We start from the raw sequence: 7,451 nt of genomic DNA, 5'->3' as shown, positions 1-7,451 counted from the left end.
TAGACAAACCGTGACCTTGTCTTACTAGACAAGCCATAGGCTGATCCATAAGGATCGGTCCTAACCTGTCCCGAAAGACACCGTTTGGAACATGCACCCTTTGGCCAATCGTGCCTCTTGGTCCTCGTACCTTTTGATGTTCGCAACCTTTGGTAACTCGTACCTTTTGGTCCCTGACACCCTTTGGCAACTCACAACCTTTGGACACTCATGACTCTTGACAACTCGTGCCCTTTGGGTCATTCCCAACCGTTCGTCCTAACCGCCCAGTCTTGGTGCGATCGGATCATCCGTCTAACCGACCCGTGTCAAGGTTAGCGGTCTAGTTATGTTCGGCCAAAGCCTAGGGACGTGTCCCTTGGACTCAACCAACACAACCCTTCGTGTTTAACCAGAGAGAAGAGAAGAGAAACGAATTGAAATAGATAAGGAGAGCCGGATGGGACTTAGGAACCGACCAGAGCCGCGGTGCGGTCGCATGGACCGTCCGTTCGGTCTGATGGAGCCACGGCCCATCACATACCTTGTGAACCACGTCTGGGTTCTCCATGCTCTTCTCCTTGTCTTGATCTCCCATTCTTGACCGGAGTTAGTTCTCAAACGATCAGAGTCGCCGGAACACAACACCACCACAATCGGCCTTTCTCTTGGCCGGAACTCTCTCTTTCTCTCTTTCTTTCTCTCTACGTTTTTCTCTGAGTATTTTACTCTGGAATTGGATAATGAAATCGACCAGAGAGCCCCCATATTTATAGAAAACGAGGGGGTAAGTCTTGCCCCACGAACAGGCACGACTTGCTAGCGAATGGGCACCATCGGCCAAGAGTTGCCCCCTTTCGGCCACTTGCATCCCTTCGCCCTTTCTGATTGGGTTTGGGGTCGGCCACAAGCCCAACCCACGCCCCAGGCCTTCTGGACACAGCCCACAGCCTTGCCCAAGGACCCAACAGCCCATGGCCTCATGGCCGGACCTCCCAGCCCGCCACTGACCCAGCCCCGGACCATCGGCCTAAAGCCCGGACAGTCCGTCTAGCTGAGATGAGCTGACACTCAGCTGCCTCAGCTGAGTGAGCTAGTAGTCCAGCTAGTGGAGCTGACTTAGTAGGGACTGAGCTGGAGTGAACTGAACCTAGCTTCCTGGAGCTGGCCGAGCTACTCGTCCACTTCGTCCTAGCTACCGTCTTACTCGTCCTAGCTGTCTCTTAGCTTGTATAAGGTTAAGTCTAAGTTTCCTTATGTCCTTAACCTTCTTTCTCGACCATGGAACGCTTGCCTTGATGTCTCAAGACTGGCTTGTACGTTTCCTCGAACCATGGCCGTCCCAACAATCCTATTCAGGATTGGGGGCGTGACATGGTTCCTATGCAAGCCGGCCATCTACTGTTAGGGAGGCCTTGGCAGTTTGACAAAGAGACCATTCACCATGGGAGGACTAACATCTACAGCTTTACCAACAACAACAAGAAGCACAGCCTGGCTCCTCTCAGTCCACAAGAGGTGTACGAGATGCAGAGGGCCATGGATCAGTCTGGATTGTTTAGTAAAACTAACCTTTACATCTCTTCTAGTAAATTGATTAAATCATTGCAGCAAAACACACAGGTGCTACTAATGGTTTTCAAGGAAGGTTGTTTTGCAGGCTTTGAGGCACCAGATTTTCCAGCTGAGATGCAAGAACTAATGGACCAGTACAAGGATGTGTTCCCTGAAGAGATACCAGCCGGCTTACCACCCCTCCGAGGCATCGAACATCAGATAGACATTGTGCTAGGCGCCCCACTTCAAACCGAGCCGCATACCGAGTCAATCCGGAGGAGGCTTAGGAGCTGGAGAGACAGGTCCAAGACCTCGTGGACAAGGGGTACATTCGAGAGAGTCTCAGCCCATGTGCAGTTCCCGTCCTATTGGTGCCTAAGAAGGATGGAACATGGCGTATGTGTGTTGATTACCGAGCCATCAACAACATCACCATAAAATATCGGTACCCCATTCCTAGACTTGATGATATGTTAGATGAACTGAGTGGTTCCACCGTGTTTTCCAAGATTGATCTTAGGAGTGGCTATCACCAAGTTCGGATGAAGGAGGGAGACGAGTGGAACACTGCTTTCAAGACCAAGCAAGGCTTGTATGAGTGGCTGGTGATGCCCTTTGGTCTTACCAACGCCCCTAGCACCTTCATGAGGCTTATGAACGAGGTTCTAAGGCCTTACATTGGTAAATTTGTGGTTGTCTATTTTGATGACATATTGATCTATAGTCAGTGCTTATCCAATCACATTAGTCATGTAGAACAGGTTTTGAAGGCTCTCAGGCAGGAAGGACTCTTTGCCAATCTCAAGAAGTGTGTATTTTGCACTGACCAGTTAATATTTTTAGGCTTTGTTGTGAGCTCACAGGGTTTGAAGGTCGATGAGGAGAAGATCAAGGCCATCCAAGACTGGCCCACACCGACCACTATTGGGCAAGTCCGAAGTTTCCATGGCCTAGCCAGCTTCTATAGGCGGTTTGTCAAGGACTTCAGCACCATTGCTGCACCCATGACCTCAGTGATCAAGAAGAATGTATCCTTTGTTTGGGGCCCTGCCCAAGAGGAGTCTTTCAACAAGCTTAAATATAGTTTAACTCATGCACCCGTTCTTACACTCCCTGATTTTAATAAAACTTTTGAGATTGAGTGTGATGCATCAGGTACAGGCATTGGAGCTGTCCTCACTCAAGGGGGCCAACCAGTGGCATTCTTTAGTGAGAAACTGAGTGGAGCTGCCCTCAACTACCCAACCTATGACAAAGAGCTATACGCTCTAGTAAGGTCCCTTGAAACTTGGCAGCATTACCTTTTGTCTAAGGAATTTGTTATTCATACAGATCATGAGACACTTAAGCACTTGAGGGGACAGACCACACTCAAGAAGAGGCACGCCAGATGGCTCGAGTTCGTGGAGACCTTTCCCTATGTGATCAAGTACAAGAAGGGAAAGGACAATGTGGTGGCCGATGCACTGTCCCGGAGACACACTCTCATTGTGACCATGGAGGCCAAGATCATGGGTTTCGAACATATTAAAGAATCTTATGCCACTGATCTTGATTTTAATGAAGTTTTCAGGAACACTGAGAAGGGGGCTTTTGGGCCATACTACCAGCATGAGGGGTTCCTGTTCAAGGGAAAGAGGCTGTGCATCCCCAAAGGAGCCATGAGGGAACTGCTGGTTCGGGAGGCCCATGGTGGCGGCCTCATGGGACACTTTGGTCGGGACAAGACCTTGAGTGTCCTAACTGAACATTTCTTTTGGCCAAACATGAAGAGGGATGTGGAGAGCATATCCGCCAAGTGCACTACTTGCCTTAAAACCAAGTCCAGGTCACATTCTTACGGTTTACAAATGCCATTACCGATTCCTAACCACCCTTGGGTAGACATTTCTATGGACTTTGTGCTGGGTTTACCCAAGATAAACCACAAGGATTCCATTTTTGTAGTGGTAGACAGGTTCTCCAAGATGGCCCATTTCATAGCCTGTAACACCACTAATGATGCCACTCAGACCGCCGACCTATTCTTCAAAGAAGTGGTCCGACTACATGGTGTTCCTCGAACCATTGTGTCTGACCGTGATGCCAAGTTCCTCAGCCATTTCTGGAGGACACTATGGGGCAAGTTCGGAACCAAGCTACTATTCTCGACCACTTGCCATCCCCAGACCGACGGCCAGACTGAGGTAGTAAGCCGTACGTTTTCTCAACTGTTGAGAGCTACGGTCGGTAAGAATTTAAGAAATTGGTTGTCTTGTTTGCCTTTTGTTGAGTTTGCTTATAACCATGCTAGGCACTCTACTACTAACCTGTCACCTTTTGAGATTGTTTATGGGTTTCAGCCAGAGACTCCTTTAAACTTCACCGAACTGCCCAGATCCATGTACCGCAGTCGTGATGGAGTCGCCAAGGCAGAGTTTGTTACGAATATGCACCTGAAGGTCAAGGAGAGGATAGAAGCCAAGGCGGCTAAGGTCAAGGCCAAGTATGACCAGAAGAGGAAGGAGGTACTGTTCGAACCCGGGGACTTGGTGTGGTTACACATGCGGCCCGAGAGGTTTCCAGAAGCCCAGAAGTCCAAGCTCTCTCCTCGTGGGACAGGACCATTCCGCATCCTAAAGAAGATCAACGACAATGCCTATATCCTTGACCTCCCAGCTGAATTTAAAATTTCACATACTTTCAATGTCTCGGATTTGTCTCCTTTCCATGCAGATAGTGATGACTTTGCAGATGATGGTGTTCTGAGGCCAGAACCTCTCCAAGCGGGAGGGAATACAGGCCGGGAATCAGACTGCACGGACGGACGGTCTGAGGTTCGAGAACTCGGACTGGACAGGACGGACGGATGGCTATGGGACGGCTAGACGGACGCGATGGAGTGGGAGAAGGCCGATCTGGTTCCTGAAACAAAAGGATGCTATTTTTATGAGTTTTTATGAATCAAAATAATGAACAGAAAGAAAACAATATGATCAATGAAGAACAAAAGCAAATATGACTTTTTATGGGTTTTTATAATGAATGGAAAAATCTAGAACTATATGATGCAAGATAAAACAAAATAAGAGAAGGATAGAAGTATGGGGGATGGATCCTTGTTGCTGGATGTGTATCTCTCTCAACAAGAACAGTGGATGGAGGTGGATAGCTATGGGATTTGGCTTGCTGGATGTGTATCACTCTCAAGGCAAATCGATGGATGGAATGGAGGTGAAGAATCGCCACAAGCTTGGTGGTTTGAAGCTTGATAAGATTCGGCTGCTCTCTCTTGTTTCTCACAGAAAAAGACTTAGGGTTTTAGGTTTGCAAAGGCAAAATTATTTCATAAAAGACTTACGCAAAAATCGCCAACTTCAAGGAGTTATATAGGGTTTACCCCTTATGGGACTCAAAGATAAAAGGCCTTAAACAAGCTGGCCGAAAATGAGGCTGAAACATTAGCCGAAAGTCTTAACCAAATAAATTAAAATAAACCAGACATCTGGTTGTCGGTTTGAGAAGGCCTAGACCAAGGCTAATAGCATGCTTGCATGTTGCCTCATTAAAACCTTACCAAGAAAACCCAATGGGACAAAACCTGGTGAGGAAAATGAGTACAACACATGCTACTCCCCTTGGTAGTTGGCTAGATCTCAGAACCGGGAAGAGTTGGAGTGGATGAAATGGAAACTGAGTCTGGACCAAGCACGGATGTGGAAATGAGAAATCCGGCTCGGTTGAGTCTGAACTGGATCGGGTCGGCCGCGTCCTGAACCTCCTTTGGGCCGGCTTGATCTTGAATCTTAAACTGGACCATCTTCTCAATCAGCAGCTGGTCCTGGTCAGTATGTCCATCTTGATCAAGGATATGCTGGACAGCTTTGGTGAAACCTTCTCGCAAGGCCCTGGTTCCAAACCGGGTAGTCGGACCGCGCCTAACTATGGGAACCTCTACTTAATTGGCCTCATCAATGTGTGTCCGTGTGTGTCCGTCAGCACACACATGACGTCTGTCGCTGTCCATCAGTACACATATCAGCATTTTTGTCCTTGGACTCAGCACCCTGGCCCTTCCCGTGGACTGTTTTGGTGATTTTGGCCCACGTGGGCTGTCTGTTCAGTACACAAAGGACGTCTGTGCGTGTCCCCCAGCACACACAGGACGTCCGTGGGTGTCTGTGGCTATCCGTCAGCACATAGAGGACGTCCGTGGCTGTCCATCAGTACACATATCAATACGCTGGTCCTTGGACTCAGCACGCTGGCCCTTCCCGTGGACTGTTAGGGTGATTTTGGCCCACGTGGGACGTCTGGTCAGTACACACAGGATGTCCGTGGGTGTCCGCCAGCACACACAGGACGTCTGTGGCTGTCTGTGTGTATCCGTCTTTGACCATCAGCACACACAGGGCGTCCGTGTCTGTCCATCAGTTCACATTTCAGCACGTTGGTTCTTGGACTCCGCACGCTGGCCCTCCCCGTGGACTGTTTGGGTGATTTTGGCCCACATGGGCTGTCTGTTCAGTACACACACGATGTCTGTGGGTGTCCGCTAGGACACACAGGATGTCTGTGGCTGTCCGTCTGTGTCCTTGTGTGTCTGTGGGTGTCCGCCAGCACACACAGGACGTTCGTGGCTGTCAATGGCTGTCTGTCAGCACACACAGAACGTCTATGTGTGTCCGTCAGCACACACAGGACGTGTGTGTGTGTCTGTGTGTGTCCGTCAGCACACACAGGACGTGTGTGTGCGTCTGTGTGTGTCCGTGGCTGTCCTTCAGTACACATATAAGCACGCTGGTCCTAGGACTCAGCACGCTGGCCCTTCCCGTGGACTGTTTGGGTGATTTTGGCCCACGTGGGCTGTCTGTTCAGTACACACATGACGTCCATGGGTGTCCGTCAGCACACACAGGACGTCCGTGGCTGTCCGTGTGTGTCTGTGTGTGTCCGTCAGCACACACAGGACGTCCGCGGCTGTCCATCAGTACACATATCAGCACGTTGGTCCTTGGACTCAGCACTCTGACCCTTCCCGTGGACTGTTCGGGTGATTTTGGCCCTCGTGGGCTGTCTGTTGAGTACTCACAGGACGTCTGTGGGTGTCCGCCAGCACACACAGGATGTCCGTAGCTGCCTGTGTGTGTCCATGTGTGTCTGTCCGTGTCCGTCAGCACTCACAGGACGTTCGTGGCTGTTCATAAGTACACATATCAGCACGTTGGTCCTTGAACTTAGCACATTGGTCCTTAGGCTCAGCAAGCTGGGCCTTCCCGTGGACTGTTTGGGTCATTTTGGCCCACGTGTGCTGTCGGTTCAGTACACACAGGACGTCTGTGGGTGTCCGCCAGCACACACAGGACGTTTGTGGCTGTCAGTGGCTGTTCGTCAGCACACACAGGACGTCTGTGGCTTTCCGTGTGTGCCCGTGTGTGTCTGTGGGTGTCTGCCAGCATACACAGGACGTTCGTGGCTGTCCGTGGCTGTCTGTCAGCACACATAGGACGTCCATGTGTGTCGGTCAGCACATAGACGACGTCCATGTGTGTGCGTGTGTGTCCGTCAGCACACACAGGATGTCCGTGGCTGTCCATCAGTACACATATCAGCACGCTGGCCCTTCCCGTGGACTGTTCGGGTGATTTTGGCCCACGTGGGCTGTCTGTTCAGTACACAAAGGACGTCTGTGGGTGTCCGTCAGCACACAGGACGTCCGTGGGTGGCCGTCAGCACACACAGGATGTCCGTGTGTGTCTGTGTGTGTCCGTCAGCACACACAGGACGTCCGTGGCTGTTCATCAGTACACATATCAGCACGTTGGTCCGTGGACTCAGCACGCTGGCCCTTCCCGTGGACTGTTTTGGTGATTTTGGCCCACGTGGGCTGTCTGTTCAGTACACAAAGGACGTCTGTGGGTGTCCGCCAGCACACA

This window comes from Brassica napus, unplaced genomic scaffold, assembly GCF_020379485.1.
Source record: "Brassica napus cultivar Da-Ae unplaced genomic scaffold, Da-Ae ScsIHWf_3058;HRSCAF=3863, whole genome shotgun sequence".
NCBI classification, from domain to species: domain Eukaryota; kingdom Viridiplantae; phylum Streptophyta; class Magnoliopsida; order Brassicales; family Brassicaceae; genus Brassica; species Brassica napus.
This window is presented reverse-complemented; position numbering follows the sequence as displayed.